The sequence below is a fragment of the Oncorhynchus tshawytscha genome, unplaced genomic scaffold (assembly GCF_018296145.1).
Source record: "Oncorhynchus tshawytscha isolate Ot180627B unplaced genomic scaffold, Otsh_v2.0 Un_contig_8066_pilon_pilon, whole genome shotgun sequence".
In the NCBI taxonomy this organism is placed as follows: Eukaryota; Metazoa; Chordata; class Actinopteri; order Salmoniformes; family Salmonidae; genus Oncorhynchus; species Oncorhynchus tshawytscha.
In genome coordinates, this window is record NW_024609381.1 from 75,001 (window position 1) to 93,237 (window position 18,237).

Genomic DNA, 18,237 nt, shown 5'->3' on the forward strand with positions numbered 1-18,237 from the left:
GGGATCAAGGGAGGAGAACAGGGAGGCTTTAACTAAGGCAGTGGGCATGGGATCAAGGACAGAGAACAGGGAGGCTTTAACTAAGGCAGTGGGATCAAGGACAGAGAACAGGGAGGCTTTAACTAAGGCAGTGGGCATGGGATCAAGGGAGGAGAACAGGGAGGCTTTAACTAAGGCAGTGGGCATGGGGTCAAGGGAGGAGAACAGGGAGGCTTTAACTAAGGCAGTGGGCATGGGGACAAGGGAGGAGAACAGGGAGGTTTTAACTAAGGCAGTGGGCATGGGATCAAGGGAGGAGGACAGGGAGGCTTTAACTAAGGCAGTGGGCATGGGATCAAGGACAGAGAACAGGGAGGCTTTAACTAAGGCAGTGGGGTCAAGGGAGGAGAACAGGGAGGCTTTAACTAAGGCAGTGGGCATGGGATCAAGGGAGGAGAACAGGGAGGCTTTAACTATCAAATCAAATCAAATCAAATCAAATCAAATCAAATCAAATTTTATTTGTCACATACACATGGTTAGCAGATGTTAATGCGAGTGTAGCGAAATGCTTGTGCTTCTAGTTCCGACAATGCAGTAATAACGAGCAAGTAATCTAACTAACAATTCCAAAAAAAAACTACTGTCTTATACACAGTGTAAGGGGATAAAGAATATGTACATAAGGATATATGAATGAGTGATGGCACAGAGCAGCATAGGCAAGATACAGTAGATGATATCGAGTACAGTATATACATATGAGATAAGTATGTAAACCAAGTGGCATAGTTAAAGTGGCTAGTGATACATGTATTACATAAGGATGCAGTCGATGATATAGAGTACAGTATCAACGTATGCATATGAGATGAACAATGTAGGGTAAGTAACATTATATAAGGTAGCATTGTTTAAAGTGGCTAGTGATATATTTACATAATTTCCCATCAATTCCCATGATTAAAGTGGCTGGAGTAGAGTCAGTGTCATTGACAGTGTGTTGGCAGTAGCCACTCAATGTTGGTGGTGGCTGTTTAACAGTCTGATGGCCTTGAGATAGAAGCTGTTTTTCAGTCTCTCGGTCCCAGCTTTGATGCACCTGTACTGACCTCGCCTTCTGGATGACAGCGGGGTGAACAGGCAGTGGCTCGGGTGGTTGATGTCCTTGATGATCTTTATGGCCTTCCTGTAGCATCGGGTTGTGTAGGTGTCCTGGAGGGCAGGTAGTTTGCCCCCGGTGATGCGTTGTGCAGACCTCACTACCCTCTGGAGAGCCTTACGGTTGAGGGCGGTGCAGTTGCCATACCAGGCGGTGATACAGCCCGCCAGGATGCTCTCGATTGTGCATCTGTAGAAGTTTGTGAGTGCTAAGGCAGTGGGCATGGGGTCAAGGGAGGAGAACAGGGAGGCTTTAACTAAGGCAGTGGGCATGGGGACAAGGGAGGAGAACAGGGAGGCTTTAACTAAGGCAGTGGGCATGGGATCAAGGGAGGAGGACAGGGAGGCTTTAACTAAGGCAGTGGGCATGGGATCAAGGACAGAGAACAGGGAGGCTTTAACTAAGGCAGTAGGCATGGGATCAAGGGAGGAGAACAGGGAGGCTTTAACTAAGGCTGTGGGCATGGGGACAAGGACAGAGAACAGGGAGGCTTTAACTAAGGCAGTAGGCATGGGATCAAGGGAGGAGAACAGGGAGGCTTTAACTAAGGCAGTGGGCATGGGGTCAAGGGAGTAGAACAGGGAGGCTTTAACTAAGGCAGTGGGCATGGGATCAAAGGAGGAGAACAGGGAGGCTTTAACTAAGGCAGTGGGCATGGGGTCAAGGGAGTAGAACAGGGAGGCTTTAACTAAGGCAGTGGGCATGGGATCAAAGGAGGAGAACAGGGAGGCTTTAACTAAGGCAGTGGGCATGGGGTCAAGGGAGGAGAACAGGGAGGCTTTAACTAAGGCAGTGGGCATGGGATCAAGGACAGAGAACAGGGAGGCTTTAACTAAGGCAGTGGGCATGGGGTCAAGGGAGGAGAACAGGGAGGCTTTAACTAAGGCAGTGGGCATGGGATCAAGGGAGGAGAACAGGGAGGCTTTAACTAAGGCAGTATGCATGGGGTCTAGGGCAGAGAACAGGGAGGCTTTAACTAAGGCAGTGGGCATGGGGTCAAGGGAGGAGAACAGGGAGGCTTTAACTAAGGCAGTGAAGGGAGGAGAACAGGGAGGCTTTCAATAAGGCAGTGAAGGGAGGAGAACAGGGAGGCTTTCAATAAGGCAGTGAAGGGAGCACATTGTGGTTTGGGATTTAGAAAAGACAGTGATGATCAGTGATGATGGTCTCTCCCTCCCTCCCCTCCTCTCTCTCATTAACAAGGGAGAAAACTCTCCCCCCCCCTCCCTTCCTCCTTCCTCCCTCCCTCCCTCCCCTCCTCTCTCTCATTAACAAGGGAGAAAACTCTCTCCCTCCCTCACTTCCTCCTTCCTCCCTCCCCCCCTCCTCTCTCTCATTAACAAGGGAGAAAACTCTCTCCCTCCCTCCCTTCCTCCTTCCTCCCTCCCTCCCCTCCTCTCTCTCTCTCCAGGCGCTCCATCGGCCCCCAGGAACCTGATCTCTCTCATTAACGAGACGGCTCTATTCCTCACCTGGTCTCTCTCTCCCTCTCTCTCCAGGCGCTCCATCGGCCCCCAGGAACCTGATCTCTCTCATTAACGAGACGGCTCTATTCCTCACCTGGTCTCCGCCTAGCGACAGTGGTGGCAGGAAGGACCTGACTTATAACATCATGTGCCAGCGCTGTGGCAGTGGCGCCTCCGGTGGCGAGGAGGACTGTGAGCCGTGTGAGACCGACCTGCGCTTCGTACCTCGCCTCCTGGGCCTCACCGGGACCTCGGTGGCTATTCTGGACTTTGCCACACACGCCAACTACACCTTCCAAGTAGAGACGGTCAATGGAGTGTCTGGACTGGGAGGAAACACCAGACCCCTGGCTAACATCACTGTTACTACTGACCAGACTGGTGAGTACTGACCAGACCCCTGGTTAACATCTCTGTTACTACTGACCAGACTGGTGAGTACTGACCAGACCCCTGGTTAACATCTCTGTTACTACTGACCAGACTGGTGAGTACTGACCAGACCCCTGGTTAACATCTCTGTTACTACTGACCAGACTGGTGAGTACTGACCAGACCCCTGGTTAACATCTCTGTTACTACTGACCAGACTGGTGAGTACTGACCAGACCCCTGGTTAACATCTCTGTTACTACTGACCAGACTGGTGAGTACTGACCAGACCCCTGGTTAACATCTCTGTTACTACTGACCAGACTGGTGAGTACTGACCAGACCCCTGGTTAACATCTCTGTTACTACTGACCAGACTGGTGAGTACTGACCAGACCCCTGGTTAACATCACTGTTACTACTGACCAGACTGGTGAGTACTGCCAGATCCCTGGTTAACATCTCTGTTACTACTGACCAGACCCCTGGTTAACATCTCTGTTACTACTGACCAGACCCCTGGTTAACATCACTGTTACTACTGACCAGACTGGTGAGTACTGCCAGATCCCTGGTTAACATCTCTGTTACTACTGACCAGACCCCTGGTTAACATCACTGTTACTACTGACCAGACTGGTGAGTACTGACCAGACCCCTGGTTAACATCTCTGTTACTACTGACCAGACTGGTGAGTACTGACCAGACCCCTGGTTAACATCACTGTTACTACTGACCAGACCCCTGGTTAACATCTCTGTTACTACTGACCAGACTGGTGAGTACTGACCAGACCCCTGGTTAACATCACTGTTACTACTGACCAGACTGGTGAGTACTGCCAGATCCCTGGTTAACATCACTGATACTACTGACCAGACCCCTGGTTAACATCTCTCCTCTCCTCTCCTCCCCCTACTCCTCTCCTCTCCTCTCCTCCCCTACTCCTCTCCTCCCTCCTCTCCTCTCCTCTCCTCTCCTCTCCTCTCCTCTCCTCTCCTCTCCTCTCCTCTCCTCTCCTCTCCTCTCCCTCCTCTCCTCTCTCCTCTCCTCTCCTCTCCTCTCCAACCCCTCCCCCTCCTCCTCTCCCCTCTCTCCTCTCCTCTCCTCCTAAAGAGGCCTCTAGAGCTGGTCTGGGTTCTGTTCATGTCATGTCACCCTTTTCCCTATCGTGTGCACTACTTTAGCCCCCGCAGGCCTCTGGTTAACAACAGTGTGTTGTATAGGGACTAGGATGCCTTTTGGGACTCAGCCATGGACCAGGGAGGATTGTCTTTCACACCTTCACGTTGTTGTTGTAGTTATTAAATAAGTTGTTGATCTAATCCTGGCGTCTCCTGAACCAAGTTTGGGGGGACGTCCATGTGATTTCTCTTCCTGGTATTACAGAACATGCTGTTGCTGTTTTTCCCAGAGGTGCTGTGTTTGTTATATTATGCTGCCTGGTGGAGCCCTCATTATGGGTTTTACACGCAGCACATTGTGGAACACACACACACACACACACGGACACACGTTCAGTCACTAGCTCCCAGGGCGTGCAGGGAGAGGGAAGCTAACCAAGGGAGGTGCAGCCTGGGAAAGGAAGTAACATCTTTTATGTAAATATTCTCTCCTGCGGGAGGCTGAGAAACAGCTTGCTCTGCTGTTCCCATCACTTTATTCAGAGGATTGACTCATCAAAATGGAGCTCTCAGCCCTCTCCTCCTCCTCCTCCTCTCCTCTACTCCTCCTCTCCTCCCCTCCTCTTGCTCTGCTGTTCCCATCAAATGGAGCTGTCAGCCCTCTCCTCCTCCTCCTCTCCTCCCCTCCTCCTCTCCTCTACTCCTCCTCTCCTCCTCCTCCTCCTCTCCTCTACTCCTCCTCTCCTCCCCTCCTCTTGCTCTGCTGTTCCCATCACTTTATTCAGAGGTTGGGATTGACTCATCAAAATGGAGCTGTCAGCCCTCCTCCCCTTCTCTTCCTCCCCCTCTCATCCTCTCCTCCTCCTCTCCTCCTCCTCCCCTCCTCCTCCTCTCCTCTCCTCCTCCTCTACTCCTCCTCTCATTCTCTCCTCCTCCTCTCCTCCTCGTCTCCTTCTCCTCCTCCTTCTCCTCTCCTCCTCTCCTCCTCCTCCTCTCCTCTTCCTCTCCTCCTCCTCTTCTCTCCCCCTCTTCTCCTCCCCTCTTCCCCTTCCTCTCCTCCTCTCCTCCTCCTCCTCTCCTCCTCTTCTCTCCTCCTCTTCTCTTCTCCTCTCCTCCTCCTCCTCCTCCTCCAGAGAGAGAGACAGACAGATAGACAGACAGACACTGACTGCTCACACAGACAAACAGAGAGAGAGAGAAAGTCTGTCTGTCTGTCTATCTGTCTTCCTCTCTTACATAAGCACATCCAGTCAGGTCCACTTCCACACCTAATCCAGTCTACGTGTTAGAGCACCACCCATGATCCCCCCTGTTTAACCCTGTTGGACCAGACACCACCCATGATCCCCCTGTTTAACCCTGTTGGACCAGACACCACCCATGATCCCCACTGTTTAACCCTGTTGGACCAGACACCACCCATGATCCCCACTGTTTAACCCTGTTGGACCAGACACCACCCATGATCCCCACTGTTTAACCCTGTTGAACCAGACACCACCCATGATCCCCACTGTTTAACCCTGTTGAACCAGACACCACCCATGATCCCCCTGTTTAACCCTGTTGAACCAGACACCACCCATGATCCCCCTGTTTAACCCTGTTGAACCAGACACCACCCATGATCCCCCTGTTTAACCCTGTTGAACCAGACACCACCCATGATCCCCACTGTTTAACCCTGTTGGACCAGACACCACCCATGATCCCACTGTTTACCCCTGTTGGACCAGACACCACCCATGATCCCCCTGTTTAACCCTGTTGAACCAGACACCACCCATGACCCCCCTGTTGAACCAGACACCACCCATGATCCCCACTGTTTAACCCTGTTGAACCAGACACCACCCATGATCCCCCTGTTTAACCCTGTTGGACCAGACACCACCCATGAGCCCCCTGTTTAACCCTGTTGGACCAGACACCACCCATGATCCCCACTGTTTTACCCTGTTGAACCAGATACCACCCATGATCCCCCTGTTTAATCCTGTTGGACCAGACACCACCCATGATCCCCCTGTTTAACCCTGTTGGACCAGACACCACCCATGATCCTCACTGTTTAACCCTGTTGGACCAGACACCACCCATGATCCCCCTGTTTAACCCTGTTGAACCAGACACCACACATGATCCCCCTGTTTAACCCTATTGGCTGGCTGTTCTCTACATATTAACACTCTGAGAATCAATCACCGCACCGTCGCCAAGGCAACAGCTAAAAGATACCTAAGTCTTAGAGAGATAAGAGAAGAATGAAAGAGAGAGGGGGAGAACACAATGTTCCCATGAGACAATATCTTCCTAATGATCTCCTAGTTTCCTACAGAAGAGAACTACCTGCTTAATGCCTTGATAATTATCTCCTAGTTTCCTACAGAAGATAACTACCTACTAATGCCTTGATAATTATCTCCTAGTTTCCTACAGTAGAGAACTACCTTCTAATGTCTTGATAATTATCTCCTAGGTTCCTACAGAAGAGAACTACCTGCTTAATGCCTTGATAATTATCTCCTAGTTTCCTACAGAAGAGAACTACCTGCTTAATGCATTGATAATTATCTCCTAGCTTCCTACAGTAGAGAACTACCTTCTAATGTCTTGATAATTATCTCCTAGTTTCCTACAGAAGAGAACTACCTACTAATGCATTGATAATTATCTCCTAGCTTCCTACAGAAGAGAACTACCTGCTTAATGCCTTGATAATTATCTCCTAGTTTCATACACCTGCTAATGCCTTGATAATTATCTCCTAGTTTCCTACAGTAGAGAACTACCTGCTTAATGCCTTGATAATTATCTCCTAGTTTCCTACAGTAGAGAACTACCTGCTTAATGCCTTGATAATTATCTCCTAGTTTCCTACAGAAGAGAACTACCTACTAATGCCTTGATAATTATCTCCTAGCTTCCTACAGAAGAGAACTACCTGCTTAATGCCTTGATAATTATCTCCTAGCTTCCTACAGAAGAGAACTACCTGCTTAATGCCTTGATAATTATCTCCTAGTTTCCTACAGAAGAGAACTACCTGCTTAATGCCTTGATAATTATCTCCTAGCTTCCTACAGAAGAGAACTACCTGCTTAATGTCTTGTCACTGGTGAAAATGCAACTTTTTGATCAACTTGATAAATTTCTATTTTCATTCCAATGTAATCTACTTACTCCGCCATTTTTATTTTCATGTGTAATTGATGACACATTTAAACTAGGGAATCAAATCCAACTTGTCAAGATTAGACCGGGAACGCTGCAAACAGGGGAGGATAAATGAATTAGGAATGATGTCTGAATAAATGTAGCATAATTAAAAGCCTAATGAGGCATTAATATGCAATTTGCAAATGATGAGCGTGAGGCAGGAAACAAATCTCCCTTAATGTGTTGGGGATAAAACCACAGATGGAGAGGAGAGGAAGAGGAGAGGAGAGGAGAGGAGAGGAGATGGGATGAGGGGAGAGGAGAGGTCTCTTTAGGAGGAGAGGAGAGGAGAGGAGAGGAGAGGAGAGAGGAGAGGAGAGGAGAGGAGAGGAGAGGAGAGGGGAGGGGAGGGGAGGGGGAGGGGAGAGGAGAGGAGAGGAGAGGAGAGGAGAGGAGAGGAGAGGAGAGGAGAGGAGAGGAGAGGAGAGGCAATGGGATGAGGGGAGAGGAGAGGAGAGGTCTCTTTAGGAGGAGAGGAGAGGAGAGGAGAGGAGAGGGGAGGGGAGGGGAGGGGGAGGAGGAGAGGAGAGGAGAGGAGAGGAGAGGAGAGGAGAGGAGAGAGAGAGGAGAGGAGAGGAGAGGAGAGGAGAGGAGAGGAGAGGAGAGGAGAGGAGAGGAGAGGAGAGGAGAGGAGAGGAGAGGAGAGGAGAGGCAATGGGATGAGGGGGAGAGGAGAGGAGAGGTCTCTTTAGGGAGAGGAGAGGAGAGGAGAGGAGAGGAGAGGAGAGAGGGAGGGGAGGGGAGGGAGAGGAGGAGAGAGGAGAGGAGAGGAGAGGAGAGGAGAGGAGAGGAGGAGAGGAGAGGAGAGGAGAGAGGAGAGGAGAGGAGAGGAGAGGAGAGGAGAGGAGAGGAGAGGAGAGGAGAGGAGAGGGAGTTCCTTACTGAGACAACCAGGTGAGGGGAGTTCCTTACTGAGACAACCAGGTGAGGAGAGATCCTTACTGAGACCTAGACAACCAGGTGAGGGGAGTTCCTTACTGAGACCTAGACAACCAGGTGAGGGAGTTCCTTACTGAGACCTAGACAACCAGGTGAGGGAGTTCCTTACTGAGACCTAGACAACCAGGTGAGGGGAGATCCTTACTGAGACAACCAGGTGAGGGGAGTTCCTTACTGAGACAACCAGGTGAGGGGAGATCCTTACTGAGACAACCAGGTGAGGGGAGTTCCTTACTGAGACCTAGACAACCAGGTGAGGGAGTTCCTTACTGAGGCAACCAGGTGAGGCGAGTTCCTTACTGAGACAACCAGGTGAGGGGAGTTCCTTACCTGGTTGTGGGTGGATCGATAAACTCAGACACTCGGCCCTCCGTGGAATAAGTTCGACACGTGGCCTTTAGGTAGTGCACTTCCCTGGTCTAAAGTAGTGCACTGTGTAGGGAATAGGGTGCCATTTGGTCTAAAGTAGTGCACTATATGGGGAATAGTGTTCCATTAGGTTTAAAGTAGTGCACTGTGTCGGGGATAGGGTGCCATTTGGTCTAAAGTAGTGCACTGTGTAGGGGATAGGGTGCCATTTGGTCTAAAGTAGTGCACTGTGTAGGGGATAGGGTGCCATTTGGTCTAAAGTAGTGCACTGTGTAGGGGATAGGGTGCCATTTGGTCTAAAGTAGTGCAATGTGTAGGGGATAGGGTGCCATTTGGTCTAAAGTAGTGCACTGTGTAGGGGATAGGGTGCCATTTGGTCTAAAGAAGTGCACTATGTAGGGAATAGGGTTCCATTTGGTGTAAAGCTGTTGGCCCTCTCTCAGGAATCAACAATTATATATAACTCAGCTATAGACACATCAATTATGTTTCTGGCTCCCATCTTCAGAGTAGCAAGACTGACACTGATGGAGAAGCAGTCTGTATTGTAGACAGACTGACACTGATGGAGAGGCAGTCTGTATTGTAGACAGACTGACACGGATGGAGAAGCAGTCTGTATTGTAGACAGACTGACACTGATGGAGAAGCAGTCTGTATTGTAGACAGACTGACACGGATGGAGAAGCAGTCTGTATTGTAGACAGACTGACACTGATGGAGAAGCAGTCTGTATTGTAGACAGACGGACACTGATGGAGAAGCAGTATGTATTATAGACAGACTGACACTGATGGAGAAGCAGTCTGTATTGTAGACAGACTGACACGGATGGAGAAGCAGTCTGTATTGTAGACAGACTGACACTGATGGAGAAGCAGTCTGTATTGTAGACAGACTGACACTGATGGAGAAGCAGTCTGTATTATAGACAGACTGACACTGATGGAGAAGCTGTCTGTATTGTAGACAGACTGACACTGATGGAGAAGCTGTCTGTATTGTAGACAGACTGACACTGATGGAGAAGCAGTCTGTATTGTAGACAGACTGACACAGATGGAGAAGCAGTCTGTATTGTAGACAGACTGACACTGATGGAGAAGCAGTCTGTATTGTAGACAGACTGACACTGATGGAGAAGCAGTCTGTATTGTAGACAGACTGACACTGATGGAGAAGCAGTCTGTATTGTAGACAGACTGACACTGATCCCTCCCTCCCTCCCTCCCTCCCTCCCTCCCTCCCTCCCTCCCTCCCTCCCTCCCTCCCTCCCTCCCTCCCTCCCTCCCTCCCTCCCTCCCTCCCTCCCTCCCTCCCTCCCTCCTCTCCTCTCCCCTCCCTCCCTCCCTCCCTCCCTCCCTCCCTCCCTCCCTCCCTCCCTCCCTCCCTCCTCTCCCTCCCTTCCCCAGATTTCCATGTCTTACTAACAGTAAGAGACACATTACTCTGACACACACACACACACACACATTACGCTGACTGAGGATGTTATTACCCAGCAGGCAGCAGCACAGCTACCAGCCGTGGCCTGAGAGAATATTTACCTGGAGAAATTCAATCAGTGTGTGCCAAAACGACACACACACACACACACACACACACACACACACACACAAACTCAATCAGTGTGTGCCCGCCCAGCGACATATTTAGAATCTGTTATTATGTCAGGACCTAGTCTGCCCAGTGTGAAGACAGTTAGTAGAGACTGGTCATCTACCATGTTGATCCCCCAGACAGGACCATGCTGACCCCCAGACAGGACCATGCTGACCCCCAGACAGGACCATGTTGACCCCCAGACAGGACCATGCTGACCCCCCACCCCCCAACACAGTACAATACCCTCCCTCCCTCCTTAGAATCTGTTATTATGTCAGGACCTAGTCTGCCCAGTGTGAAGACAGTTAGTAGAGACTGGTCATCTACCATGTTGATCCCCCAGACAGGACCATGCTGACCCCTCCCAGGCAGGACCATGCTGACCCCCAGGACCCCCCCCCCAGACAGGACCATGCTGACCCCCCAGACAGGACCATGCTGACCCTCCCCAGACAGGACCATGCTGACCCCCCACCAGACACAGTACTGACAGGACCATGCTGACCCCCAGACAGGACCATGCTTACCCCCTAGACAGGTCCATGCTGAACCCCCAGACAGGACCATGCTGACCCCCCAGACAGGACCATGTTGACCCCCAGACAGGACCATGCTGACCCCCCAGACACAGTACTGACAGGACCATGCTGATCCCCCAGACACAGTACTGACAGGACCAGATGTGTCCTTAGCTGGCTACGGTCAGGATGTCGGTTTTAGCTGGCTAAGGTCAGGAAGTCGGTTTTAGCTGGCTAAGGTCAGGAAGTCGGTTTTAGCTGGCTAAGATGGTGTCTTATGGGGGGAGAATTATATAGACATTAACATGCGCAGTTTGACCTACTCCAGGAAGAGATATTGCAGACTTGCTCAGTGCTGCCCCCTCTCGCTGACTATCTCGACTTGAAGGCCAACCGGGGTACTGCAGGCTCCCAGTACCAACTATATAATCCTCACAACTTCTTCTGTGAGCGATTTAGAAAATAACCATTTCAAGGACATACATCTGGTGGAATAGAGGAAACGATTGGTACCAGGATTGTGTTTAAAAAACAACAACATTTGTACACAAATATTGACCACGAAGATTGACATTTTCTCATTTACTGGGGGGGTGGGGGGTGTGGCATCCTGTATTCTGAATTGAGGGGCGGCAGTCGTTCTCCCCTGGTCCCAAACCACTGATGAGTATTTGGGAGTATTTTAACACAATGTATTTGACCCAGGCCTGTGAACGTGTCTCTGCAGGTCCTTCTCTGGTTGGCGTGGTGAGGAAGGACTGGGCGTCTGACAACAGTATCGCCCTCTCCTGGACAGAGGTGGAACAGCAGCCTAACGTCATACTGGACTATGAGATCAAGTACTACGATAAGGTACAGTCCTATAGACCACATTTATGGAACACTTTAGTTGTATAGAACAATGCAAAAAGGGTTGTCGGTTCGATTCCCACACAGCTCACATACTAAAAATATATACACTCACTGTATGCCAGCAGCATACCACCCTGCATACCACTGCTGGCTTGCTTCTGAAGCTAAGCAGGGTTGGTCCTGGTCAGCAGCATACCACCCTGCATACCACTGCTGGCTTGCTTCTGAAGCTAAGCAGGGTTGGTCCTGGTCAGCAGCATACCACCCTGCATACCACTGCTGGCTTGCTTCTGAAGCTAAGCAGGGTTGGTCCTGGTCAGTCCCTGGATGGGAGACCAGATGCTGCTGGAAGTGGTGTTGGAGGGCCAATAGGAGGCAATCTTTCCTCTGGTCTAAAGAAATATCCCAATGCCCCAGGGCAGTGATTGGGGACACTGCCCTGTGTAGTGTGCTGTCTTTCGGATGGGACGTCAAACGGGTGTCCTGACTCTCTGAAGTCATTAAAGATCCCATGGCACTTATATTATTTGTTGTAAGAGTAGGGGTGTTAACCCCGGTGTCCTGGCTAATTTCCCAATCTGGCCCTCAAACCATCACGGTCACCTAATCATCCCCAGCTTACAATTGGCTCATTCATCCCCCTCCTCTCCCCTGTAAATATTCCCCAGGTCGTTGCTGCAAATGAGAACGTGTTCTCAGTCAATTTACCTGGTTAAATAAATAAATCACATTGGATATAAAGGTCTCTGTGCTCCTGGAGGGGGGCTACTGGATATAAAGGTCTCTGTTAACCAGCGCTCCTGGGGGGGGGCTACTGGATATAAAGGTCTCTGTTAACCAGCGCTCCTGGAGGGGGCCTGGAGGGGGCGCTACTGGATATAAAGGTCTCTGTTAACCAGCGCTCCTGGGGGGCTACTGGATATAAAGGTCTCTGTTAACCAGGGGGCTACTGGATATAAAGGTCTCTGTTAACCAGGGGGCTACTGGATATAAAGGTCTCTGTTAACCAGGGGGCTACTGGATATAAAGGTCTCTGTTAACCAGGGGGCTACTGGATATAAAGGTCTCTGTTAACCAGTGCTCCTCTAGGGGGGCTACTGGATATAAAGGTCTCTGTTAACCAGCGCTCCTCTAGGGGGCTACTGGATATAAAGGTCTCTGTTAACCAGGGGGCTACTGGATATAAAGGTCTCTGTTAACCAGGGGGCTACTGGATATAAAGGTCTCTGTTAACCAGGGGGCTACTGGATATAAAGGTCTCTGTTAACCAGTGCTCCTCTAGGGGGCTACTGGATATAAAGGTCTCTGTTAACCAGCGCTCCTCTAGGGGGCTACTGGATATAAAGGTCTCTGTTAACCAGGGGGCTACTGGATATAAAGGTCTCTGTTAACCAGGGGGCTACTGGATATAAAGGTCTCTGTTAACCAGGGGGCTACTGGATATAAAGGTCTCTGTTAACCAGGGGGCTACTGGATATAAAGGTCTCTGTTAACCAGGGGGCTACTGGATATAAAGGTCTCTGTTAACCAGTGCTCCTCTAGGGGGCTACTGGATATAAAGGTCTCTGTTAACCAGCGCTCCTCTAGGGGGCTACTGGATATAAAGGTCTCTGTTAACCAGGGGGCTACTGGATATAAAGGTCTCTGTTAACCAGGGGGCTACTAGATATAAAGGTCTCTGTTAACCAGGGGGCTACTGGATATAAAGGTCTCTGTTAACCAGTGCTCCTCTGGGGGGGCTACTGGATATAAAGGTCTCTGTTAACCAGGGGGGCTACTGGATATAAAGGTCTCTGTTAACCAGGGGGCTACTGGATATAAAGGTCTCTGTTAACCAGGGGGCTACTGGATATAAAGGTCTCTGTTAACCAGGGCTCCTGGAGGGGGCCTGTAGGGGGCTACTGGATATAACGGTCTCTGTTAACCAGGGGGCTACTGGATATAAAGGTCTCTGTTAACCAGGGCTCCTGGAGGGGGCCTGTAGGGGGCTACTGGATATAAAGGTCTCTGTTAACCAGGGGGCTACTGGATATAAAGGTCTCTGTTAACCAGGGGGCTACTGGATATAAAGGTCTCTGTTAACCAGTGCTCCTCTAGGGGGCTACTGGATATAAAGGTCTCTGTTAACCAGCGCTCCTCTAGGGGGCTACTGGATATAAAGGTCTCTGTTAACCAGGGGGCTACTGGATATAAAGGTCTCTGTTAACCAGGGGGCTACTGGATATAAAGGTCTCTGTTAACCAGGGGGCTACTGGATATAAAGGTCTCTGTTAACCAGGGGGCTACTGGATATAAAGGTCTCTGTTAACCAGGGGGCTACTGGATATAAAGGTCTCTGTTAACCAGTGCTCCTCTAGGGGGGCTACTGGATATAAAGGTCTCTGTTAACCAGCGCTCCTCTAGGGGGCTACTGGATATAAAGGTCTCTGTTAACCAGGGGGCTACTGGATATAAAGGTCTCTGTTAACCAGGGGGCTACTAGATATAAAGGTCTCTGTTAACCAGGGGGCTACTGGATATAAAGGTCTCTGTTAACCAGTGCTCCTCTAGGGGGGGCTACTGGATATAAAGGTCTCTGTTAACCAGGGGGCTACTGGATATAAAGGTCTCTGTTAACCAGGGGGCTACTGGATATAAAGGTCTCTGTTAACCAGGGGGCTACTGGATATAAAGGTCTCTGTTAACCAGGGCTCCTGGAGGGGGCCTGTAGGGGGCTACTGGATATAAAGGTCTCTGTTAACCAGGGGGCTACTGGATATAAAGGTCTCTGTTAACCAGCACTCCTGGAGGGGGCTACTGGATATAAAGGTCTCTGTTAACCAGGGGGCTACTGGATATAAAGGTCTCTGTTAACCAGGGGGCTACTGGATATAAAGGTCTCTGTTAACCAGGGCTCCTGGAGGGGGCCTGTAGGGGGCTACTGGATATAAAGGTCTCTGTTAACCAGGGGGCTACTGGATATAAAGGTCTCTGTTAACCAGCACTCCTGGAGGGGGCTACTGGATATAAAGGTCTCTGTTAACCAGTGCTCCTAGAGGGGGCCTGGAGGGGGCTACTGGATATAAAGGTCTCTGTTAACCAGGGGGCTAATGGATATTAAGGTCTCTGTTAACCAGCGCTCCTCTAGGGGGCTACTGGATATAAAGGTCTCTGTTAACCAGTGCTCCTAGAGGGGGCTACTGGATATAAAGGTCTCTGTTAACCAGGGCTCCTCTAGGGGGCTGGAGGGGGCTACTGGATATAAAGGTCTCTGTTAACCAGGGGGCTACTGGATATAAAGGTCTCTGTTAACCAGGGGGCTACTGGATATAAAGGTCTCTGTTAACCAGGGGGCTACTGGATATAAAGGTCTCTGTTAACCAGTGCTCCTCTAGGGGGCTACTGGATATAAAGGTCTCTGTTAACCAGCGCTCCTCTAGGGGGCTACTGGATATAAAGGTCTCTGTTAACAAGGGGGCTACTTGATATAAAGGTCTCTGTTAACCACTGGATATAAAGGGGGGCTACTGGATATAAAGGTCTCTGTTAACCAGGGGGCTACTGGATATAAAGGTCTCTGTTAACCAGGGGGCTACTGGATATAAAGGTCTCTGTTAACCAGGGGGCTACTGGATATAAAGGTCTCTGTTAACCAGGGGGCTACTGGATATAAAGGTCTCTGTTAACCAGGGCTCCTGGAGGGGGCCTGTAGGGGGCTACTGGATATAACGGTCTCTGTTAACCAGGGGGCTACTGGATATAAAGGTCTCTGTTAACCAGGGCTCCTGGAGGGGGCCTGTAGGGGCTACTGGATATAAAGGTCTCTGTTAACCAGGGGGCTACTGGATATAAAGGTCTCTGTTAACCAGGGGGCTACTGGATATAAAGGTCTCTGTTAACCAGTGCTCCTCTAGGGGGCTACTGGATATAAAGGTCTCTGTTAACCAGCGCTCCTCTAGGGGGCTACTGGATATAAAGGTCTCTGTTAACCAGGGGGCTACTGGATATAAAGGTCTCTGTTAACCAGGGGGCTACTGGGGGGCTACTGGATATAAAGGTCTCTGTTAACCAGGGGGCTACTGGATATAAAGGTCTCTGTTAACCAGGGGGCTACTGGATATAAAGGTCTCTGTTAACCAGGGGGCTACTGGATATAAAGGTCTCTGTTAACCAGTGCTCCTCTAGGGGGCTACTGGATATAAAGGTCTCTGTTAACCAGCGCTCCTCTAGGGGGCTACTGGATATAAAGGTCTCTGTTAACCAGGGGGCTACTGGATATAAAGGTCTCTGTTAACCAGGGGGCTACTAGATATAAAGGTCTCTGTTAACCAGGGGGCTACTGGATATAAAGGTCTCTGTTAACCAGTGCTCCTCTAGGGGGGCTACTGGATATAAAGGTCTCTGTTAACCAGGGGGCTACTGGATATAAAGGTCTCTGTTAACCAGGGGGCTACTGGATATAAAGGTCTCTGTTAACCAGGGGGCTACTGGATATAAAGGTCTCTGTTAACCAGGGCTCCTGGAGGGGGCCTGTAGGGGGCTACTGGATATAAAGGTCTCTGTTAACCAGGGGGCTACTGGATATAAAGGTCTCTGTTAACCAGCACTCCTGGAGGGGGGCTACTGGATATAAAGGTCTCTGTTAACCAGGGGGCTACTGGATATAAAGGTCTCTGTTAACCAGGGGGCTACTGGATATAAAGGTCTCTGTTAACCAGGGCTCCTGGAGGGGGGCCTGTAGGGGGCTACTGGATATAAAGGTCTCTGTTAACCAGGGGCTACTGGATATAAAGGTCTCTGTTAACCAGCACTCCTGGAGGGGGCTACTGGATATAAAGGTCTCTGTTAACCAGTGCTCCTAGAGGGGGCCTGGAGGGGGCTACTGGATATAAAGGTCTCTGTTAACCAGGGGGCTAATGGATATTAAGGTCTCTGTTAACCAGCGCTCCTCTAGGGGGCTACTGGATATAAAGGTCTCTGTTAACCAGTGCTCCTAGAGGGGGGCTACTGGATATAAAGGTCTCTGTTAACCAGGGCTCCTCTAGGGGGCTGGAGGGGGCTACTGGATATAAAGGTCTCTGTTAACCAGGGGGCTACTGGATATAAAGGTCTCTGTTAACCAGGGGGCTACTGGATATAAAGGTCTCTGTTAACCAGGGGGCTACTGGATATAAAGGTCTCTGTTAACCAGTGCTCCTCTAGGGGGGGCTACTGGATATAAAGGTCTCTGTTAACCAGCGCTCCTCTAGGGGGCTACTGGATATAAAGGTCTCTGTTAACAAGGGGGCTACTTGATATAAAGGTCTCTGTTAACCAGGGGGCTACTGGATATAAAGGTCTCTGTTAACCAGGGGGCTACTGGATATAAAGGTCTCTGTTAACCAGTGCTCCTAGGGGGGCTACTGGATATAAAGGTCTCTGTTAACCAGGGCTCCTCTAGGGGGCCTGGAGGGGGCTACTGGATATAAAGGTCTCTGTTAACCAGGGGGCTACTGGACATAAAGGTCTCTGTTAACCAGCGCTCCTGGGGGGCTACTGGATATAAAGGTCTCTGTTAACCAGGGCTCCTGGAGGGGGCCTGTAGGGGGCTACTGGATATAAAGGTCTCTGTTAACCAGGGGGCTACTGGATATAAAGGTCTCTGTTAACCAGGGGGCTACTGGATATAAAGGTCTCTGTTAACCAGGGGGCTCCTGGATATAAAGGTCTCTGTTAACCAGGGGGCTACTGGATATAAAGGTCTCTGTTAACCAGGGGGCTACTGGATATAAAGGTCTCTGTTAACCAGGGGGCTACTGGATATAAAGGTCTCTGTTAACCAGTGCTCCTCTAGGGGGGCTACTGGATATAAAGGTCTCTGTTAACCAGCGCTCCTCTAGGGGGCTACTGGATATAAAGGTCTCTGTTAACCAGGGGGCTACTGGATATAAAGGTCTCTGTTAACCAGGGGGCTACTGGATATAAAGGTCTCTGTTAACCAGGGGGCTACTGGATATAAAGGTCTCTGTTAACCAGGGGGCTACTGGATATAAAGGTCTCTGTTAACCAGGGGGCTACTGGATATAAAGGTCTCTGTTAACCAGTGCTCCTCTAGGGGGGCTACTGGATATAAAGGTCTCTGTTAACCAGGGGGCTACTGGATATAAAGGTCTCTGTTAACCAGGGGGCTACTGGATATAAAGGTCTCTGTTAACCAGTGCTCCTAGAGGGGGGCTACTGGATATAAAGGTCTCTGTTAACCAGGGCTCCTCTAGGGGGCTGGAGGGGGCTACTGGATATAAAGGTCTCTGTTAACCAGGGGGCTACTGGATATAAAGGTCTCTGTTAACCAGGGGGCTACTGGATATAAAGGTCTCTGTTAACCAGGGCTCCTGGAGGGGGCCTGTAGGGGGCTACTGGATATAAAGGTCTCTGTTAACCAGGGCTCCTGGAGGGGGCCTGTAGGGGGCTGCTGGATATAACGGTCTCTGTTAACCAGGGGGCTACTGGATATAAAGGTCTCTGTTAACCAGCGCTCCTGGAGGGGGCCTGGAGGGGCGCTACTGGATATAAAGGTCTCTGTTAACCAGCGCTCCTCTAGGGGGCCTGTAGGGGGCTACTGGATATAAAGGTCTCTGTTAACCAGCACTCCTGGAGGGGGCTACTGGATATA

The 18,237-nt window shown here is 50.3% G+C and overlaps 1 pseudogene; it reads left to right on the top strand.

The window, feature by feature from the left end:
- LOC112236524 overlaps positions 1-18,237 on the top strand; it is a 127,714-nt pseudogene that overhangs the window by 60,333 nt on the left and 49,144 nt on the right.